A 24,277-nucleotide genomic window follows, 5' to 3' on the forward strand; every position below is an offset into this window, starting at 1 on the left:
TGGCCACGCGGAGGCTTTTGGTGGTTTGGTCGGTGTTGGACGGCACCGAAAGGCAGGGCCGGCCCCTGTTGGCCGCCATGGGTGGTTCTGCCACCGCGGAAGACGCCGGAGCTGATGTGCCACGTCGCCACTGACGCTTGCACCCGTCCAAACGATCATGTGGCACACTGGATAAGAAGGAGGAGCAGGGAGAAAGAAGCCAGAGCGAGCATTGGCGAGATTGTCGCCGCGGCTCTGAAGAAACGACACTGACGACAGACTGAATCACTGAACTTTCTGAATTTTGATAGAAACAGTGCATGCCAGGGGGTCGACGAAATGTTTTTGGCATGTGGAAATTTTTTCTTGAGCTGGTCTTTGGTGAGGTGACCTATTGATGCATCTAGAGGCTGCCTGATTTATCTTAGATTTTTAGGAGAAGAAAAATAATGAATTTCACCAAAAAAGGCAAATCTGGTCCAAACTTGCAGCAAGCAAATTTTGAAAAAATTGAACTGTGGACAAGTGCATCTTGATGGATCTAGGTTGAGGGTACTAAGGACTAGCCAGAGGAGTTTATTTGGAACCAAAACTCAAAAGGAATCTGGTAGTTTCTTTGTAAGTCACCAAGATCCAAAATAAATGACAGAAAATGTATTGAGGATAAAATAAATAGAATAAAAATAAAAAATGGGCTGAAACTTGCTGGAGTTGGATATTTGACTTGACCCAAAGTAGGGGGTGGGTTTTGGAAGAAAGTTTTCAACCTAGGTCATGGCAAGAGAAAATTTTTGAATGAGGAAGAATCAATCCATAAGTCATAGGGATATTTTTTTAAAAAAATAAAAGAAATATTATGACAACCCCAGATTCTCTGTGTTGAACCAACACATGGTGAAAAACCCTCAAGACCAAAATCAATATTGAGAAGGACTCATAAAAAATATTTGTCATAAAAAGGATTTGAGAAGAAGAGTCCCTCTTTTTTAAAAAATTCAAATACCCTCCTTTAAATCAAATAAAGATTTTAATAAAAACCAAATCAGATTTTTTGGAGTGTTACAACACCTACCCCCTTAGGAAAAATCTCATCCCCGAGATTTGAGCTGATCCTGAAATAGGTGCGGGTATTTTGTCCGAAGAAAATCTTCTCTTTCCCAGGTTGCTTCATCCTCGTTGTGATTGCTCCACTGAACCTTGGAAAACTTTATGGTTTTCTGACGGGTTCTCCTTTCAGACTCCTCCAATATTTTTATTGGACGTTCCTTGTAGGTAAGGTCTGGTTGCACGTCAATGTCCTCATGAGATACATGCTTCTCTGGGTTGCTTACACATTTCCTCAACTGTGAGACGTGGAACACGTCATGGACGTCTGACAGTTCTTCAGGTAGGTCTAGCTGGTAGGCTACTGTGCCTCTTCGTGCAACTACACAGAAGGGTCTGATAAATCTTGGTGCTAGCTTTCCTTTAACTTTGAACCGTTGCAGGCCCCTCATAGGAGATACTCGTAGGTACACATATTCATCGGGTTCAAAGTTGACTTCCCGATGTTTTCGATCGTAATAACTCTTTTGTCGGCTTTGAGCTATCTTGAGTCGGTCCCAGATTAGCCAAACTTTCTCAGCTTCCTTGAGCATGTCTGGGCCGAAGATACGACTGTCTCATGTTTCTGACCAATTTAATGGAGTACGACATCTCCGCCTGTACAAGGCCTCAAAAGGTGCCATTTGTAGGCTGGCTTGGTAACTGTTGTTGTATGCGAACTCGGCATATGGCAAGCTTTATTCCCAACTGGTTCCATAGGTGAGAACACATGCTCTCAGCATGTTTTCTAGAATTTGGTTCACGCGTTCAGTTTGTCCATCAGTCTAGGGGTGGTATTCTGTACTGAATACTAGTTGAGTTCCCAGCGCTTGTTTTAATTGATCCCAAAATCTAGAGACGAATTGAGTGCCTCTGTCGGATATTATAGTCTTTGGAATTCCATGCAGACAAACTATACGGGAGAGATAAAGCTTGGCAAGCTTCTGAGTGGTGTGGGTCATCTTTAATGGGATGAAATGTGCCACCTTAGTCAATCTATCTGTGATGACCCATATGGCATCATTTCTGTATCATGACCGAGGTAGTCCAACAATAAAATCCATTCCAATTTCGTCCAATTTCCACTCAGGTATCTTGTTTGGCTGTAATAGTCCTGCTGGTTTTTGGTGCTCGGCTTTAATGCGCTGACATGAATCACAACATGCAATGAAAGTGGCTATATCCCTTTTCATGCGGTGCCACCAAAAATTATCCTGAATGTCCTTGTACATTTTGGTCCCTCCAGGATGGATTGAATATGGAGCGGTGTGGCCTTCGGCTAGAATTTGCTGTTTGAGGTCCTCTATATTTGGTATGCAAAGTCTGTCTCCGTACCATAATATTCCCTTATCGTCTATGACGAATTCTGAGGCCTTGCCCAAACTCACTTTTCTTTTTATGCCTTCGATGCTGGGGTGTCCATGCTGAGCCTCCTTAATCTGTTCCATTAGGGTAGGCTGTTTTTCCAAATTTGACACGTTGCCCTCAGTGACCATCACCAAGTTGAGTTTGGCGAACTCCTACTGAAATTCTGGTCTCAATTTCTGTAGACTGTCATTGCCCGAGCTGGGGTTTCGACTAAGTGCATCTGCCACTACATTCGCCTTTCCTAGATGGTAGTGAATGCCAACATCATAATCTTTCACTAATTCCAACCAGCGCCATTGTCGTAAATTGAGTTCTGGTTGTGTGAAAATATATTTGAGGCTTTTATGGTCCGTATATATTTCACAACGATTTCCAAGAAAAAAGTGCATCCACTCTTTGAGTGCATGAATGACTACTGCCAACTCTAAGTCATGAGTAGGATAATCTTCTTCATGCTTTTGTAGTTTCCTGGAAGCGTATGCGACTACTTTGCCTTCTTGCATTAATACGCATCCGAGGCCCTTCCGGGATGCGTCACAATACACTTCAAAACTTTTGTGTATGTCTGGCACAACCAATACTGGTGCTGTTGTTAATTTCCTTTTGAGTTCTTGGAAACTTTTATTGCAAGCTTCAGTCCATACAAATTTCTTATCCTTCTTGAGTAACTGTGTCATTGGTTTTGCTATGGTGGAGAACCCTTCAATAAACCTTCAGTAATATCCTGCCATTCCCAAGAAACTTTGTACATCTGTTACGTTGGCTGGTAGTTTCCAGCCAAGTACGGCCTTGACTTTTTCTGGGTCTATGGCAACACCTTCTTGGGTTAACACATGGCCTAGGAAACCAACCTGTCTTAACCAAAATTCACATTTGCTGAATTTGGCATATAATTGATGTTTCCTTAATTCTCCCAGTACAATCCTGAGATGTTCTACATGCTCTTCTGGTGTCTTGGAGTATACTAGAAAATCATCAATGAACACCACAACAAATTTGTCCATAAATTTCATAAACACTTTGTTCATGAGGTGGGCAAAATATGCGGGGGCGTTTGTCAGTCCAAACGGCATTACTGTAAATTCATATAGTCCGTATCTGGAGGTGAATGCTGTCTTAGGGATATCTTCTGTTCGTACCTTTAATTGATGATACCCCAACCTTAAATCAATTTTTGAGAAAACCTTGGCTTGTGCGAGCTGGTCAAATAAATTGTTTATCCGTGGCATCGGATATTTGTTTTTGATGGTGACCATGTTGAGTGCTCGATAGTCTATACATAATCTCAGTGTCCCATCCTTTTTCTTGGAAAATAATACTAGTGAACCCCAAGGTGAGGAGCTGGCTCATATAAATCCTTTGTCTAGTAATTCTTTTATTTGCTTCTTTAATTCTACCAACTTGGAGGGTGCCATTCTATAGGGCTTCTTGTAAATGGGGTGGTTCCAGGTTCTAGCTCAATGATGAATTCTATTTCCCGGTCTGGTGGCATGCCTGGTAGTTCTTCGGGAAATACGTCAGGGAACTCACATACCACTAGAACTTTTCTGAACTCTAAAACGACCACCTTGTTCAACCTTGGTTGCCGTGATATTGGTCTTTCTTGAGCTGCAATTTTTATCGTCTTCCCATGATGATGGGTAAGAATTACAGTCCGATTGAAGCAGTCGATAAATCCCTTGTTGGTGGTTAACCAGTCCATTCCTAGGATAACATCCAGTCCTTTATTTTCCAATACGATGAGGTTTGCCTGAAACTTTAGTCCCTGAAACTCAATAACCACACCTTGGCAGTAACTCTGAGTGATTTACTTAATCCTGGGGGACTTGATGATCATGGATTTTTCCAAGGGAAGCATTGAAAAATGATGTTGTAAAGCAAATTTCTTTGAAATGAACGAGTGAGAAGCTCTAGAATCAAACAAAACCGTGGCAGGTATTGTGTTGACAGGGAACGTACCAAGTACGATATCCGGGGCATTATGTGCTTCCTCCTTGATCACACGGTTCAAGTGACCCTTCTTGTGATTGTTATTGGGGTTGAAGTTGTTACGCTTGGGTGTTGAATTATTTCCACTGTTGTTTGGCTTGGGGGCCGAGTTTCTTGGTTTTGGGCACCGTTTGGCATAGTGTCCTTCTTCTCCACAAGCGTAGCAAGTAACACCTGGGCGATATGTAAAATCCTTGTCCCTTGCATGAAATTTTTTGTTTGGGCGTGAAATATTGGTCGTGGATTTGTTTGCTCCATTCTTCTGAGAATCAGTCTTGTTCCGTTTGTTGCGAGCATGAGTAGTCTTGTCCCTTTTTCGCTTGTGAAAATCCTCCAAGATGGGGCGCTCATTTTCCAATGTAATGGCTTTGTCCACAAGTGTTTTGAAATACGGAAAGGTGTGTACGACCAGCTGGCATTTAAGTGCTGGTGCTAGACCGTCCAAAAAATTTTCCATCTTTTTATTTTCAGTCATATGCTCTTCATTGGCATAGCGAGATAATTGAGTAAACTAACTATTGTATTCAGTCATTGTCATGCTTCTCTGCTTGAGGTCATCAAATTCCCTTTTTTTGATCTTCATAATGCTTCTGGGAATGTGCACCCCACGAAAACCATCTTTAAATTCTTCCCAGGTGATGTTATTTTCATTGGGGTGCATGTGTAGGAAATTCTCCCACCATGATGTAGCTACTCCAGTTAGGTAGTGAGGTGCATATAGTACCTTCTCACGGTCTGAACATTGTGCAATAATTAATTTCCTTTCAATGTCTCGAAGCCAATCATCGGCCTCAAGTGGTCTATTAGTGTGAGAGAACATTGGGGGACGCATCTTTTGTAGCTCCAACAACTTGGAATGCTGCTGATATGTTTCACGGTGATTTCCCATATTGATAACATGGTTCATCATTTCTTGATGCTGCTGCTGGCTTTGCTCATAAAGGCGGCATACTTGAGAAAATTTTGCTTCACTGCCTTGCTGACTTGACTGCCCCTATGTGAAATTATGACTTGTCTGGGTACCATAATTTTCTTCCGGCGGACTTGGCATGGAACGAGTCCAAGGACGAGGCGTTTTCCACTCTGGGGTATTTTTGTAATACTCATGAGAAAAAATGAGTGGCAAAATACATAATTTTGCAAAGGCGGAAATTTAAGAACCCCAACATATTTCAAGAAAATACTTGATTGCGCATGGAGAAGGACTGCTCAGTACATATCTTACACGCAGGCCGTAATTATACAATACATCACTCAGGATGTGCATACACATTCCTGACATGTTATTTGGGCTAGTGCACTTCTCCTAGTTCCTACATGATGCGCACGCAAACTACTTCTCACCAAACCTATATACATATAAACATATCATACAAGCTAGTACATCGCACGCCTGCTAGATGCACTCAGTCGGAAATGGTAAGAACTTCCCTCGGCATGCCTAGGGTAAGACCCAGTGATGCTGGTGACTCAACTTCCTCCTCACTAATAGGCTCCAGGCGCGAAGTACTGAGTTGGGGAGCTGGTGTAGGCGCGGCAGGTGGTGCAGCACTAACTGGAGTAGGAGCAATGGCCTGGTCAAATTCCTCAGTAGTAGGCAGGCGGCGAGCGGTGGCGAAGATGGCAGGTGTATAGGATGCTGAGGACGAGACGTAAGTCAGTGGTGGTGCTGTATGAAGGAGCTCCCTCCTGTTGGCGGAACAGCCTTGCACGAAGTCCATACGAGCAGCCACAAAGTCTTCCACGAGGTTATCAAAAGCTGCCTCAAGAGCTTTGAGATACTCAACCAACATTTCACTAGCCTCATCTCTCTCCCCTAGGGCAAGCGAATGCATAGTGACAAGTGTATGGCATGTGGCAGGGGAGGTAGCGGTAACGACGAGCCTTCATCAAAGGAAGAGCATCCCGGAGACGAGCTATCGCCTCGTGGGCAGCCATCTGCATAGCATGCCTCTCCGTAGGCATGGTCCTTCCCACAAATCGGAAGCGGCGTGACTCAGAACGTCCTCCCTTGAATTGCACTGCGCCCTGGTGCATAGACACGCTGTCGCTGATCTTGTGCTGGTAGAGTCTGAACTCCGGATGAGCCGATGGCCCAATCGCGACTTTGGTGATGGAGACGAGAAGCTTGATAAATCCCTCAGGTACATTGGCGAACACCTGTGACTCACAGTCGCTGCCCGCCATCTACAAAAGTAGACAAAAATTCTGAATAGTCAAATCATAAATTTATGATGACCAACAGAAAATTGCTACATTTGCTAAATATTAAAATAGCACTCATTATGTTAATAACCGATTAGCGATCACACCTAGTGGTTTCCTACAGTCAGCCTTGCTCTGATACCAAGGTTGTCATGACCGGTTTTCCAATAAAATACTTATTGAGAAACCGTCCTTTATATAGACCAGTATAGGAAAATCTTCCTTACTAGTAGACAAATCCTTGATACAGAAATCCAGAAGTACTAAATATTATACAAGGTTGAGCTGAGGCTGCTCACCAATTTATTACAAGCACACCGATATTATACGTAAAGGTGGATATGACACAAGGGTATGGTGGCATAACTACTGACTCGTAATAAAGTGGTGGTGGATATGTCACTGACATGACTCCTAATCTTACAGCTCATCGAGCGCCGGAGTGAGGCTCGATGATTTTATTCGGGTAGCGGAAGTATATATGATACAAGTGACCAATTCTAGGATCGCACGGGACTGACTGGGACTCCTCTAGGCGTCAGACTCACTATCGTACTCTTCATCCATAAGATCGCCTTCGTCAACATCTGGCCAAATCAACAAGCCAGGTGAGTACTTTGAATGTACTCGCAAGACAGTTTGGACATAAGATATAACAAATGCAAACATGATGCACATGAGCAGATTAGTAATGCACACTCAGATAATAAATTTGCACTGCATGTAAAATGAAAAGGAAGTCAGGCGGTAGTCCTCCCGAAATCCCAATAAAATAGCTGAAGACCGATCGGGTGTCTGAAGTGACGCCTCGAAAGGTAAAAATAAATTTAACATCCGTAGTCGGGCGTCAGGGCGACACCGCATAAAGGGCTTATAATGAAATGTAAATGACAGTGTGTGCCACAGTCGGAAGTCTTAAGAGACATCTCGAAAAGGGCTTATAATGAAAGTAAATAACAAGGATGCCGCAGTCGGACGTCTGAGCGACATCACATAAAGGGCTTATATCGAAAGTAAATAACAAGAATGCCACAGTCAGACGTCTGAGCGACATCACATAAAGGGCTTATATCGAAAGTAAATAACAAGAGTGCCACAGTCGGACATCTGAGCGACATCACATAAAGGGCTTATATCAAAAATAAATAACAAGAGTGCCACAGTCGGGCGTGTGAGCGACATCACATAAAGGGCTTATATTTCACCATTCGAATTCAAGCAGTTCATGAATTTAAATCATTCCAAGGAAATACTCAGTATATATTAATAAAGGAGTTAATCCATCCACAGGAATAACATTCAGTCGGGTTTACAACTCATGTTCATTCACCGGAGGTTGTCACTGAAACTGACACTGAGACTGACATAGATAAGTTGATCATAGTCCTTGACCATAGATACGGTTACTCAAATGCTTTTGACTCTGCAGAGTTTTTACTCTTTAACCACAGCCAACGGATTTCAATAGTCACAAAGGACTAGTTCCGTTTACGGTATTTTAGAAGAAACACATCTAACCAGTACACATCCATTCCACAACCCGTTGCCAGGAATCACCCTAGGCAACGTTCAAGAAAAACTTTAAGACGGGGAGGCCACAACCTCGAATAGCATGGGATCAAATTTATATCACGTGCTCTAAGGGGTGCCCCCCTAACGGTCCCAACCGGAAACACCCATGCCCCCTGACCGGATGACGGGCTTTAATTTAGGGCCATGGAACCCTCATCACGGCCCCTCTATTTGGTGTGTACGAGGAAAGAGGTTTGCAACCGACTAGACCGCATTCTTTGCAGAAGACATGTGGCAACACGAAAAGGAGACGAACGGGAACATGACTTGATCCACGTTAAAACTGGAGTTAAACGGTTGGCATAAGACTGGCATGCTTCAACAATACCAGCTTGCAACCTATCATGCCACCACATGATCACGTTATCTCACCATCATATAAACTCATCGAATTTCGAAGCTCACTTGTAGCTTGCTTTGCATGCAATATAACATTCACTAATGCTTATATGAACATGCCGTGAGAAAAACTACACAAGTAAACATGCAAGACACTCATCATATCAAAGGTTCAAACATGCTTGCCTGGTTCGGAGTAGTCGGAGTCTAGCTCGGCAAAGTTTGTGGTTCCGTCACCTCCTCCGGTATCTACGGTATAAAGAAATCGCATACTAACGTAAATACCGTGTGTGCATAAAACTTGTTCCAAATATTTTGCAAATAAATATGATAAAAAACTAGACAGAAAAATAAAGATGACAAAAAAAGAATCAATTCAAAATCATCTTTTGTTTAAAAGTTATTAAGGTTTTAGTCTAGGGACTCATCTGTAATGAAACAGAAAGTTTCCAGGGGTTAGTTTATAAAAAGACAGAAAACGTTTCAGTTAGAAAATGTATTTTGCCGGAAGGCGTTTTCAAAAAATGTTTCTAAAAAGAAGAAAAAAGCTGACGAGGGGGTCCCACCCGTCAGGTTTGAATTTCAAAACAGAGTGCACCGGCGCCCGAGGACCACGGTGGTCGCCGACGTCAATCCACGGTGAGGTAGGGGAAGTGGATGGTACCTACGGACTCACGGTGCTCTCCCGCGTCTGTGGGTGGTGGAGTTGGTCGTCGGCGAGCACCACGTCGACGGCGGCCTTCACTCTGGCGGACGGTGGTTCGGGCGGTGGTGGATCTCACAGAGGAGAGCTGCAGACGCCAAATTGAGGCTAGGGTCAGAAGAGTGGGTGCACTAGGAGGTTGCTGACAAGGTTTGGGAGGCGGGGGTGCCCTCACTGGAGAGAATCGTGCCGGAGCCCGAAGCGGATCGGGGCGGCCGGTGTCGGGGAAGAAGACCTCTTCGAGGTCCTCCTAGTGGTTGGGCGCGGTTCTGGTGAGGTGGAGGGGTGGTGCTTGGTCGAGGGCGAGCCTTGGGTCGCTATTTATAGCCGGCCCGAGGCAGTTGCTGAGAACTGGATAACTCCGGTGAGTGATTACGGCGAGGCAGTGGTCGGGCAGGTGGCTTAGGTGGCTAGGAGGCTGCGGATTGGTCCACTGGTTCCATCCCAGGGCTAAACTTGGCAAAACTTCGGTGATACTCCAAGTCTTCGACGGAACGGCCTCGCGGGCTCGTCAGCAGGAGAGAGCGTGCTCTGCGCCTCTCAGGCCACGGCGACGGTGCTGCAGCATGCACAGGGGAGGGGATGGCCACGCGGAGGCTTCTGGTGTCTTGGGCGGTGCTGGACGGCGCTGAAAGGCAGGGCCGACCCCTGTTGGCCGCCACGAGTGGTTCTGCCACCGCGGAAGACGCCGGAGCTGATGTGCCACGTCGCCACCGACGCTTGCGCCCATCCAAATGAGCGTGCGGTGCATTGGATAAGAATGAGGAGAAGGGAGCAAGAAGCCAGAGCGAGCACTGGTGAGATTGACACCGCGGCTCTGAAGAAACGACACTGACGACAAACTGAATCACTGAACTTTCTGAATTTTGACAGAAACAGTGCATGCCAGGTGTTCGACAAAATGTTTTTGGCATGTGGAATTTTTTTCTTGAGCTGGTCTTTTGTAAGGTGACCTCTTGATGCATCTAGAGGCTGCCTGCTTTATCTCAGATTTTTAGGAGAAGAAAAATAATGAATTTCACCAAAAATTGCAAATCTGGTCCAAACTTGCAGCAAGCAAAATTTGAAAAATTAGAATTGTGGACAAGTGGATCTTGATGGATCTAGGTTGAGGGTACTAAGGACTAGCCAGAGGAGTTTATTTGTAACCAAAACTCAAAATGAATCTAGTAGTTCCTTTATAAGTCACCAAGATCAAAAATAAATGACAGAAAATGTTTTGAGGATAAAATAAATAGAATAAAAATAAAAAATGGGTTGAAACTTGCTGGTGTTGGATATTTGACTTGACCCAAAGTAGGGGGTGGGTTTTGGAAGAAAGTTTTCAACCTAGGTCATGGCAAGAGAAAATTTTTGAATGAGGAAGAATCAATCCATAAGTCATAGGGATATTTTTTTAAAAAAAATAAAAGAAATATTATGACAACCCCAGATTCTCTGTGTTCAACCAACACATGTTGAAAAACCCTCAAGACCAAAATCAATATTGAGAAGGACACATAAAAAAATATTTGTCATAAAAAGGATTTGAGAAGAAGTGTCCCTCTTTAAAAAAAATTCAAATACCCTCCTTTAAATCAAATAAAGATTTTTAAAAAACCAAATCAAAATTTTTGGAGTGTACAGCAGCCGGGGCAGGAGGCCCTGTGCGCCCGCCGGCTCAGTTTTTGACAGACTTTCTGGATAAGTTGACGGCCTTGTTGACAGCAGAGGTCAACCCGACGAATCGAGATCAGCACAACGCTGAAGTTACAAAGCTGCGGGAAGAGATAGAACAAGCCAAGACAGATCTGACAGCTGAGGATGTCAGGATGGCCGCGGAGCATGCTGCCCTGGATGCCCAGGTACAGCGGATTCAAGCCGAGGCTTACCGGCTTAAGATGGATAAGATCGCTTCAAATGAATTCATGAGGAGGAGGCACCAGTCTTGTTTACCTTCAGTTTACGATGGGAGGAATCTATTTTGCACACCTGGAGCGGGGCCCAGTAACCCGCCTCAGTTAAACCAGGACGCCGCACCGGGGGCGAGAGCGCCGACTCAACCACGCGTGGCGGAGCCACCTCGTTTGAACACTGTTCCGCCTCGATACGTACCAACACCACCAGGTCATTATTCTAACATGTTGGATAATATGATCACTGCAGCTACACGCTTGGCGGCTCTCCCAGTGGAAGGCGACTCTCCAGCGGCGGTTGACACATGAAGGGTTAAGGAGCTTCTTCAAACGGGAATGGTACAGTAGGAGGCATACTCTTACAGCCGGGACATAATTCATTCGACTCCCCGTCCGAGCCGAAGCTATAGTTGACATATGGATTCACCAACTGTTTCAAGCAATGCCCAGCGCCATGGGCGGCGACGTGGGCATGACCCAGCAGTTAATGGAGCTCAGGGTGCGGCGGATCAGGGCAGGAAGCATCAAGAAGTGGAGCAGGCGGCTCAACCGGCGGTTTATCAGCAGCTTCCGGCTTATCCGACGGCTTCCCTGGAGGAAGGTGTGACCTCTAGGACTGTAGGTGTACCCTGTTTGGTGCCGGCTCTGCATAATGATTGTTTGCCTAAGGATTTCAAGGGGGCTCGTAAGGTGCCTAATTATACAGCCGACTTACCACCTGAGGCGTGGATTGAAAGTTATGAGATGGCCATGGAGCTATTGGAGGTTAGCGATGCTGCGTGTGCTAAGTATTTTACCATGATGCTGGATGGAATGGCCCGTACTTGGTTAAAGGGGCTGCCTGCCAACTCCGTTGGGTCATGGGGTGAGCTGAAGGCCCGGTTTATTCAGAACTTTAAAGATACATGCAAACAACCCATGTCGATTGTGGACTTGAATAATTGCAAGCAAGAGGAGGGTGAATCCACAACCCATTGGGTGCGCCCGGTCAAAGCTATTATACATTCATCCGATAACATGAACGTCGGCTCTGCAGTCTTAATGTTAGAGAAAATTTGTCGTTTTGAACCTCTCAAACAGAAGCTTGGGCGGCTCAAGCGTGATTGTAATGACATGGGCCAGCTGATGGCGGCTCTAGTCAAATACGCCAACTCTGATGGTACCAAGGACCCCGAGTCTGATGAAGAGAAGGCAGGGAAGGGAAAGAAGCACGGCAACGCTAAGGGTTCGCAGCATAACCCAGCGAATCAGGGGAGCGTCGGTAAATGCAAGGCTGATGGTAGTTCGAAGTTTGTGGCTAACTCCAATGCACAGGGCAACAATCAATGTCGTAAGGGGAGGCCGCCTCCTCGGACCGGTGGGTCAGGTCCTACTTTGGAATAGTTACTAAATGAGCCCTGTCCAAGGCACGACACGTAGGAGAGACCGGCTACTCAACTTTGGAAGGATTGTACAATTATGAAAGCTTTCAAAAACATGAACTCGTTTGTTGGCAGTCATGGACGGGGCGGTGGCTTAGGTGGTGGCGGTTCTCATGGCCCGGGTTATGGAGGTGGCGACTCTAATTCCGGCTTCCAGGGTCACCAAAATAATCAGGGTGGATATAATCAAGGTAACCAGGGTGGTTACAATCAGCAGTCCAGCCACGGGAGTCAGCGACAGCAGCAATCCGGATATCAGAGTCATCCGAAGCAGTTGAATAGCGGGCAGTATCATGTTTTCACCACAAACTTGTGCAAACGGGATCGGAAGCTTCACAGGAGGGCCATGAACGCCGTTGAGCCGGCAGTTCCCCATTACTTGCGATGGTTCGAGCAGCCATTATGTGGAGCCGTGCGGATCACCCGCCCCGGTTGATAATCCAGGTCACTTGGCTTTGGTGGTGGCACCTCAAGTTGGTGGGTACAAGTTTACTGAGGTGCTCATGGATGGAGGTAGCAGCATTAATATCCTTTATTATGAGACCTTCCATTGCATGGGATTAACTGATAAGAATCTTAAATAGTCTAATATTGCTTCCATGGTGTGGTCCATAGTAAGTTGGCATACCTAGTTGGCAAGATTGAACTGGAGGTAGCCTTTGGAGATGAGCATGATTCCAGGGCTGAGAAGTTAACTTTTGAAGTGGTCAAGATCAAGGCCCGTACCACGCTCTGTTTGGACGGCCAGTTTATGCCAAGTTCATGGCACGGCCGTGTTATGTTTATCTGCAACTCAAGATTCTGGGTTACAAGGGGACTATCACAGTGCATGGGAGTCGGAAGATAGCCTTGGAGTGTGAAGAAGGTGATGCTGCTTATGCTGAGTCCGTCTGTGCGGTAGAGGAGTTGAAGTTTTTTATAAGGATAATGTTGACCCGGTGGATATGACATCTTTGAAGAAACCAACTACATAGCATGAGCCGGTGATGAAGTTCAAATCAGCCGATGACACCAAGCTCGTTGACTTTGTTCCTAGCGATTCATCCAAGCAGTTCAATATCAGTGCTAATCTGGATCCTAATTAGGAAGGTGCGCTCATCGAGTTCATCCATGAGAACCGGGACATCTTTGCATGGAAATCTTCTGACATGCTGGGTGTACCGAGGGAACTCGCTGAGCACACTCTCAATATTGATCCAAAATTTAAGCCGGTCAAGCAATTCCTTCGTCGCTTCAACGAGGAGAGGCGTATGGACATTGGCGAAGAAGTGGCCCGGCTCTTGGCAGCTGGGTTCATCACTGAAGTTTTTCACCCTGAGTGGTTGGCTAATCCGGTGCTGGTGCTTAACAAGAATGGCACTTGGCGTATGTGTGTGGATTACACGTACTTAAACAAGGCTTGTTTGGCTGATCCTTTTTTGCTCTCCCTCATATTGATCAAATCATTGATGCTACGGTGGGATGTGAGCGTTTGATATTTTTGGATGCTTACTCTGGTTATCATCAGATCAAGATGGCAGTTAAGGACCAGGAGAAAACAACCTTTATTACTCCCTTTGGAGCCTTCTGCTATGTGTCCATGCCTTTTGGGCTCAAGAGTGCCCAGGCGACTTACCAACACTTTGTGCAGAATTGTCTTCGCAGTTAGATTGGGTGCAATGTTCATGCTTATGTGGATGATATTGTGGTAAAATCCAGAGAGAAGGACACCTTGATAGATGATTTGGAGGAGACCTTTCACAATCTCCGGGTCTACAATATGATGTTTAACCCAGCCAAATGTGTCTTTTGTGTGCCAGCAGGCAAGCTTTTGGGGTTTCTGGTTTCTAACAGAGGCATTGAGGCTAACCCGTAGAAGATCAAGGCCATTAGCTCTTTGGCAAAGCCGGCGAGTGTCAATGATGTTCAGCGTCTGGCGGGCTATATCGCTACTTTAAGCTGGTTCATAAGCCAGTTAGGTGAGAAGGCCATACCGCTGTATCAGATGATGAAGAAAACAGACAATTTCGTCTGTAGTGATGCTGCTAAAGACACATTTCAAGCCTTGAAGAAACAGTTAGCTGAGCTGCTAGTCCTTGCAGCTCCCATTGATAAGGAGCCATTATTGTTATATGTGGCTGCTAACGCCTAGGCTGTCAAGGTAGCTGTTGTGGTGGAACGGAAGGAAGCAGGCAAGGAGCATCCGGTTCAGTAGCCGGTTTATTATATCAGTGAGGTGCTCATTGAGTCCAAGCAGAGGTATCCGCATTGGCAAAAGCTTGTTTATGGGGTGTTCATGGCCAGCCGAAAGCTTAAACAGTATTTACTGGGTCATCCCATTACTATGGTCAGTTTTGCTCCTTTAGGAGATATCATTCAAAACAGAGAAGCCATAGGACGAGTAGCCAAGAGGGCCATTGAGCTTGGGCCTCATGGCTTGAAGTATGTGCCTCGTACTGCCATCAAGTCTCAAACACTGGTGGATTTCATCAATGGCTGGACAGAACTGCAGATGCCTAAAGAGAATCAAGATAACACATGTTGGACTATTCACTTTGATGGGTCCAGGCAATTGGAAGGCTCGGGGGCTGGAGTGGTTTTAGCTTCCCCTCGAGGTGACAAGTTCTGTTATGTTTTAAGGTTGATGTTTCCCTGTACTAACAATGCAGCTGAGTATGAAGCCTTGCTCCACAGTCTTCGGATGGCTAAGGAGATGAACTTAAGCCAGGTGCGGTGCTTTGGCGACTCAGACTTGGTAGCTCAGTAGGTTTCAGGCAAATGGGATTCCAAGGACCCACTCATGGCGGCTTATCGCCGTGAGGTTGATATCATTGCTGGACACTTCAAGGGTTATCAGGTGGAACACATTGATCGCCGGAAGAATGAGGCGGCTGACGCCTTAAGACGTCTGGGGTCTCAGCATAAGCCGGTCCCGCCTAACACCTTTTTGGAAGTTCTTCATAATCCTTCGGTCAAATTACCTACAGAGGAGGATCTGGCTATTCCTGACCCGGAGGCGCAATTGGTGGCGGCTCTTCATGCTATCCCAGATTGGACAGTGCCATATTTGGCTTATATGACTCAGGGCGAGTTGCCTGAGGATGAAACTTTGGCCAGGCAGATAACCCGACGGTCTAAGTCAATGACAATTGCCAATGGCGAGGGGTGGTGGGTGAGCAACGAATTCCACCCCCCACCACGGCGATGTCCCCCTATCCGGCGATCTCTCTCCTCCTCCACTAATCTGTGGATTCTCTCTGATCAACAGCTCCGGCGTCTTCTCTGGATCAAGGAAATACCCATCTTCTATGGGTTCTTCTGGTGGATGTACCCTTGGCTTGGACTTCTCCAAGGGTAGGGTTTTTTCTGATGAGGTTTCCAAATCTACTGGGCAATCGGTTCATCCTTTGGGACATAGAAGGCCTTTTATCTTAATTGTTTCATTCATCCACCATGCCTTCCATCTCTCAGTGGATTCTATGGCTGCGACTTTGGAAGCTGCAATTGGAGGTTCGGCAATTGATCTCCATGTTGATCACATCAAAGGCAAGGTTTACTCTTTCCATGTTTCTTGCAAGCAAGTTGGTTTTATCATCATGGATCTCCGCTCCTTTGCTTGTGATCTGTTCAAGTGTTATTTTCATTTGTGGGGGAATGGTGGCCCGAATTGGATTAGAGAGCTCAGGATCTGGAGGAAAGAATGTGATGCTGAATGGATTTTAGTTAGTCCAACTAAGCGTCGATCATCTTTAGGTCTTTTGGCCATGCATAAACCTCCCGTTAGATCGGCTATCAAGTCTATTGCTTCTTCTAAGAAAAAACTTTCTTTTGCCACGTTTGAGCGCTATTCTGCTTGCAAGGGATATAGATATCCGGCTATGCAAAAGTGTATCGACACTATGAGGGATGCTGGGTATGATCTTCCTGTTCATGAGCGTGTAGTCATAAATCAATCTCCTCCCATGGACTTGCTTTGGGCGGTGGCTCGTCCACCCATTGTTTTTGGTACAGTCACTCCATTGCCGGAGTTGTGCCGGCCGATTTCATCTGCTCCGGCGACTGATCCAGTTTCTGAGGAACTACCCTCCGTGCATGCTGGGATTACGCCCGCATGTTTCGCTTAGGCGGGATTGCCTCCGATTCAAATCAATTGTCAGGTTTCCGACCCAGTTTATTTGGAGGCCTGCCAAGTTTCAAGCCCACCTGAGCCGATTAGCCCAATTGCTTCTGGGCCTTCCACACCTTCGGAACTAAGCCCGTTGAACTTTGGTGAAAATATCCCCTACTCTCAAGAGGCTGTGAGGCAGTTTGAAGCTATGGTCGATGTCATGGTGGACCGTGTGATCACATGCACTATTTGCTCATAGAGGGGCCACTTGTCAGCGGCATGTGCAATGCGAGCGGTCTGCTCGGCTTGCTCTCGCCCAGGTCACTCTAGCCGCGACTCTAATGATTTCGCGCGCACCAATGGATTGGTTTGGAAGCCAATTTCGGTGCACCAAAAAACGATTTTATCGGAATCTGCTGCCTCTCATGGGAACAGAGCCGGAGTTATTGGGATAGACTATCCAGTCCCATCGCCGCCGCCCCCATTGCATCTTCCCTCTCCCCACGCCAAAGAAAAACCATGAAAAGCTTCTGCCTCTTCCATGGCAAACTACGAGCTTGATCCTCAGCGCTTTGTACCTGTTGGCCACCACATCATCGATGGTGGCGATCGTCGGCTTCCTCGCACCTTCTCCACGCCTGCTGCTCGTCCGACCCGTCGTCATGAGGACTACATGGTCGCAGAAGTGATGCACGCACTGGAGGGGCCGCTCGACCTGGTGCGTGAAGAGGTGGTTCAGTTTCTGCAAGATACAGGTATTATGGTTCGATCTGCTCAGCCGTGGTTCCATGGGGTGGGTTTGTTTCAAGTCAGAGATCCGTCAGTTAGATACACCTTGATTCAGCATGCACCTTTTCCGTTGGGCAACGATCGTTTTGTTAGATTTATGAAGCATGATGAGGGGGAAAATTTCAAAGGAACACACGGTTTTTGCAAGGGCTGGTTAATGTTCATTGGGATTCCATGGATTACCGCACTACTGAGGCTGTTGGTACTTTTGGAAAGTTTATTTCTTGGGACAGTGAGGATCCATACCTCGTCCGGACTATGGTTGAGGCTAGCTTTCCAGATACGCAGTTAGTTCCAAGAGATGTTGTTTTTGGTGATTATGCGGAATCGGGAGGTGCTCAAGTGTCTTGGACTGCTGCATGCTATGTTCTTAGTGCGGAATTTGCTGATCAGATGCCAAACGATGAAGACCCAATGCCGCTAGATGGAAACCCCCACCCATTGCCTGGTAATCTAGTTCCGGATAACTTGCCGTTTGTTCTACCACCGTACCCAATGTTGGGATGGAATGATGCTCCTGTCGTTCCTTCCCCTCCACCTGTAAATGATGATGCGCCTGGTTGGGGTAATGCAATGTGGGGAGATGATGCTGAGGATGAGCAGGCCTTGATGCCGGCTGCTCCTGAGAAGGATCAAGTTTCTATTGTGATTGACCAACCAGAGGGATCAGTTTCTGTGGACCAACCTAAGCAGGGCATTCAGCATGTTTTTCCTCCCCCAGATCTTCAGCAGCATCCTGTGTTTGAGGAGAATCAGCTAGCAATTGTGCCTTACCAACCTCCTGTGATTCAACATCATGAGATATTCATTGGCATGGCGCGCATTGTGGCTGGCCCTCCTCTCCCTCCGGAAATGATTTGGAAGAGGTCTTTCCAGAACCTCATGTTTGATTTTTTTTAGTTAAGGAGGTGCCAAGGTCTATCTTCTTCAAGCCGATGGGCACAATCACTTATTCCAAGAGGACTTGGTCCATTGCTTTTGATGTGTCCAGGCAGATGTCTTGCTTGACTGCTTCTTTACCCATGGTAGCTGCTGTTAGAAGATCTATTATGGTGAAGCGTCCTGTGGCTAGAGCTTTATTTGAGAACCTGTCGGCGGATTCTCCTTCTGCTTCTGAAGATGTTGCACCTGCTAATTCTGTTGTTTCTATTTCTGCTGCGTCATCACCTGTTTCTGTCTCTGCTACATCATCACCTGTGGTTTTCTCTATGGAACAAACAACTATAAGAAAGCGAAGAGAAAAGAAGAAGCCTCCTGTTGTTGATACGTCACTGAGACATTGCACTCGGAGTGCGGCAAAGTTAGATGGCTTTAAAAACGTGGTTTTTGAGCAGTTCTCGCTTCAACCATCAAAGAAGCGCCCACGTGCCAAGCCCATGGAGGACAAGGCCCAGCCCACTTCTGCGGATGGATTTGAAGATGCTCCGTCTGCTGCACCACCACACACACCAATTCATGTTCTTCAGGCGGTGGGCGCGGAGCTGGAGATTGATCCTTCCCTTCTATCGGTGGACAAGCTTATGGCTAATCCACAGGAGGATTCTTCTGCATGTTCAGCTTAATGATTATGTTAACCTATTTGCCTTGGCCTCGAGAGCCTGTTATGTGTGTTTTCTTTATGGTTGAACTGTGTCAGTTTAGGGAAATGGCACTTTGTGGCTCTGAACTATATTATCTTTTGGGTGGTATGGCATTGTGTGTCATGCTATATTTGCTTTTCTGCTCCTCGGTGATTAATGAATCATGTCACAACGCGTAGTTGGAAAGTTTTCTGTTGGAATGCTCGCGGTCTGAATTCAGATTCTAGGCAGCGTTCTGTCAGGGAGAAAGTGACTGAAAGTCAGTGTTCGGTGGTTTGTCTTCAAGAAACTAAGCTATCCTCATGCTCGCGGGCAACTATGAAAACCATCTTTCCTCATGGTTTTGATCAATTTGTTGAGTCCCCATCTAGAGGTGCCTCTGGGGGTCTTTTAACTGCATGGCGATCTGACGTGTTTCACGGCACTCTTCTGCATGTTAAACCCTACGTTATTGTTATCAAGTTTACCTCTGTTCATAACAATGAACAAAGGGTTTTGGTAAATGTTTATGGTCCTTGTCAGGGAGAGCTGTAGGATGAGTTTGTTTCATGGATCTACAATTTGGACATCGACCCTGACCAAATGTGGATGTTGATGGGGGATTTCAACTTTATTCGTTACACTGAAAATAGGAATCTCCCAGGTGGTTACATTAATGATATGTTTATTTTCAATGAAATTATTGGCCATTTGGGACTGCTCGAACTTCCTTTAAAGGGAAGAAAGTTTACTTGGTCTAACATGCAGGACGTGCCTCTTTTGGAACAACTAGACTGGGGTTTTACCTCTGCCAGTTGGATTAACATATATCCCATGACGCAAGTGACTCCTTTGGCAAAGACTGCGTCTGATCATGTGACTTGTCTGGTTACCATCAGTACATCAATTCCAAGGGCGCATATTTTCAGGTTTGAAAATTTTTGGGTGCATCAGGCTGGTTTTATGGATTGTGTGCAGGAGGTTTGGACTCGTCCTTCTCATAAAACTCATATTGCAGCAATTATTGTTGATAAATTAAATGCTTTGCGGTTTGCTTTGAAGAAATGGCAGAAAGGTTTATCACATATTAAAGGGTTAATTGAGAAGGGTAACTGGGTAATTCTTTGGTTGGACAATCTGGAGGACATGAGATCTCTTTGCAGACCTGAGAGCAATTTCCGAAAAATCACCAAACTGCACCATGAGCATCTGCTGCACATGCAATATCTATAATGGAGGAAGAGATGTACCATCAGGTATATCAAAGTGGGAGAGGAAAACTCCAAGTTCTTTCAGGCCATGGCAACTGAGAGATATAGAAAGAATTCTATTGCTAGCCTGTTGTTGTCTGATGGATCTGTTACGTCAAATCATGAGGAAACGACCAAAGAGTTCTTGATTTCCTTCAAAAACAGAATGGGGACGGTTCGGCCAATAGCTTTGGATGAGAACATTTTATCTTTAATACCTAGGGTTCAGGGCTTGGAGGTCCTCACCAAACCTTTTGAGCTTAAGGAGATTGATCAGGTTATTAAAGAAATGCCTACTAATAAGGCACCTGGGCCTGATGGCTTCAAGGGACTTTTTCTAAAAAGTGTTGGCACATAATATCTGCTGATTTTATTCAGCTGGTGCATGAGTTTCATGCTGGCACAGTTCAGCTAGAAAATCTCAATGTTGCTTACATTACACTGATACCAAAGAAGCAGACACCTGAGAGTGTGGGAGACTTTAGGCCTATTTCTCTCACTAGTGTTGACCTGAAATTCCTTACAAAACTTGCTGCTAACAGATTTCAACATGAGATCATCAAATGTATTCATAAAAATCAATATGGCTTCATAAAATCAAGAACAATCGAGGATTGTCTTGCTTGGACCTTTGAATATATCAACCAGTCTAAGCAGCCCATTCTTTTGCTCAAGTTGGATTTTGAAAAGGCCTTTGATTCTATACAGCATGAGGCTATATTAAGGATTCTTGTTGCAAAAGGTTTTGACAATAGATGGATTACATGGATTAAGCAGTTGTTGTCATCAGGCACTTCCTCTGTCTTACTCAATGGAGTTCTGGGGAATCATTTCAAATGCAAATGTGGAGTTAAGCAAGGAGATCCAATATCTCCCTTGCTCTTTGTTATTGCTGCTGACATCTTGCAGACTTTGATCAATAACCTTCTTCAGCAGGGTTTAATAAGCAGGCCTCTGCCAACCCATGATCCTGATTTTCAAGTGGTCCAATATGCCGATGACACACTGCTTTTCCTAAAGGCTGACAAGGATCAATTGGGGGCACTGATATTAGTGTTATATTCGTTCTCAAAGGCAACTGGTCTTCATATTAACTTTCATAAATCATCCATGTATCCCATTAATGTGATTGACCAGGTTGCTAATGATCTTGCTGCCTTTTTTGGTTGTAAGTTAGGCAAAATGCCTTTCACATATCTAGGTCTGCCTGTTGGGACTACCAGGCCTAAGATTGTGGATCTTCTTCCCTTAGTGGATTGTATGGAGAGAAGATTGACAGCAAGTTCTTGGTTTTTGCCTCAAGGGAGCAGGTTGCAATTAGTAAAATCTGTCATTCCTTCTTTGCCTATCTTCTTCCTTTGTAGCCTGTCAATCCCTCAGGGTATTTTGAAGCAGTTGGAAAGGATTCAGAGGCAGTGTTTATGGAGGAAATATGGTCAGGAGAAGGGCCATTCTCTGGCTGCTTGGCCACTTGTTTGCAGGCCTAAATCAAAGGGGGGACTTGGAATCTTAAATCTGGGTTTGCAAAATAAAGCTCTTCTTCTGAAACATCTGAATAAATTTTATAATAAGATGGATGTGCCTTGGGTTCAGTTAATCTGGGATTCTTACTATTTCCAAAGAATTCCACATGATACTGTTCTTTGTGGCTCTTTTTGGTGGAGAGATGTCTGCAAGTTGATGGATAATTTCAGAGCAGTTACTGCGGTTGATGTTCATAGTGGAGATAATATGTTATTCTGGTCTGACTATTGGCAAATTGGAAACAGTCATGTCCCTCTTCAAGATCGATTTCCTAGACTCTATTCCTTTTGTCTCCACAAAAACCTATCAGTCAAGGAAGTCTTTCAGGCTGGTAGCTTGCAAGATCTTTTTTCCTTGCCTCTCTCTGAACAAGCCTTTCAAGATTTACAGTAGCTTTCGTCCCTAATGGGGTCTTTCCATATGGACACTAGCTGTCATGACTCTTGGGGGTGGAGGCATGGAAAGAAGTCCTCTTATAGTGCCAAAAAGTTTTATGATTTTGCCTACCAGCCAATGGTAGCAAACCCCATCTTGAGGTGGATATGGACGAGCTGCTGTACAATGTCGATCAAGATGTTTGCTTGGCTTGTTATAATGGACAGGGTTAATACTAAGGACATGATTCAGAGGAGGCACTGGAAGATTAATGAGGGGCCATAATGTGTTCTCTGTCCAACTGGGATTTTGGAGGACAGAAACCACCTTTTTTTCCAGTGCAATTTCAGTGCTCACGTGTGGATTTATCTGCAAATTGTATGGAAAGACAGTGATGACATGGTGGAGATTGCCTACCATGCTAGAAAGGAGTTCAACAAACCTTTCTTTGTGGAGGTGGTTTTTACTGCGCGGTGGAATATTTGGAAGGTCAGGAATGACAGAGCTTTCAGGAACATCAAGCCATCTTTCAGAGCGTGGAGAAATGGATTCATTCATGATCTCACTCTGCTCTCTCATAGAATCAAATAGAAGCATAGAGAGGCCTTACTTAAATGGATTGATTTCCTTCCTCCTTGAGGAGAGATGCTTCTTTGTATTTTTGTATTTTTGTATTTATTAGGTATAGTACACTTGTATAGTCTTATTTAGATGTTTCTTCCTCTTTTGTTTTTCCTTTTCCTCACCTTGAGGAAACTTTGTATTGCTTCTATTTCTTTTTCATTAATAAAATGCTGTGGGGTGCAAGCCCTGCAGTCTTCAAGGTCAATTTTTTTTGCCAATAGCGAGTGACACCATCGCAGTGTCACTAGGGCATTTCAACGTCGCGTCTCTCCTGAAGAAGCCCATGAGATCCTTCATGAGATTCATGAAGGGGACTGTGGTCATCATGCCGGTTCAAAGTCCCTGGCGGCCAAAGCTTTTCGTCATGGATTTTATTGGCTGACAGCACATTCTGATGCAGAAGACTTGGTCAGTAAATGTGACGGTTGTCAGAAATTTTCATGGCGAGCTCATGTGCCGGCTCAAGAATTGAGGATGATTCCCATAACTTGGCTGTTTGCGGTCTAGGGGCTTGATAGGTTGGGCCTTTTAAGAGGTCCAAAGATAAAAAGACCCATCTTTTGCTGGCGGTTGATAAATTCACCAAGTGGGTGGAGGCAGAGCCGGTCAGTAAGTGTGATGCAGCCATGGCGGTTCAATTCCTCAAAAAGGTGATTTTCACTTTGGTTTTCCACACAGCATTATAACTGACAACGGTACTAATCTGTCCAAAGGCGCTATGGAGGAGTTTTGTCAACGTGAGCATATTCGACTTGACGTCTCATCAGTCGCTCACCCTCATACCAATGGTCAAGTTGAAAGAGCCAATCAAGAAATTTTAAAAGGCATCAAGCCCCGGCTTCTGCTTCCTTTGCAGCGAACGCCCGGTTGTTGGGGGAGGAATTACCTTCAGTGCTATGGAGTAGCAATACTATCCCCAAAAGATCTACATGTTACACTCCCTTCTTCATGGTTTATGGAGCAGAGGCGGTTCTTCCTAGTGACATCCATCACGACTCGCCTCGCGTGGCGGCTTATGTTGAAGCTAATAATGAACAAGCACGTCAGGATGCACTTGACCTGTTAGATGAGAAGCGTGACCTAGCGGTGGCCCATTCGGCGATTTATTAGCAAGATCTACGCCAGTACCACAACTGTCGGGTCAAGTCCAGAACCTTTCAAGAAGGTGATTTGGTGCTCCGGCTTATCCAGGATCAAACTGATGTGCACAAGTTATCCCCGCCTTGGGAAGGGCCCTTTGTGGTCAACAAGAATTTGAACAACGGGTCATACTACCTTATCAATATTCGAGAGAACAAAGACTCACGTAACTCAGAGGAGGAGACCCGTCGGCCGTGGAATATTGCTCATCTTCGGCCTTATTACACTTGAGCCACCGGCTCTTATGATGTACATATTATGACGATGTATATATTATGATGATTACAATAAAGCAGGACCTCTGTCATTTTCATCTTAAATAATGGTTCCTCATTGTCATACTTCCAAGACCATTGGGGGCTGATCGTATTCGAA

Source organism: Triticum aestivum, chromosome 3B (assembly GCF_018294505.1).
Source record: "Triticum aestivum cultivar Chinese Spring chromosome 3B, IWGSC CS RefSeq v2.1, whole genome shotgun sequence".
Classification (NCBI taxonomy): Eukaryota; Viridiplantae; Streptophyta; class Magnoliopsida; order Poales; family Poaceae; genus Triticum; species Triticum aestivum.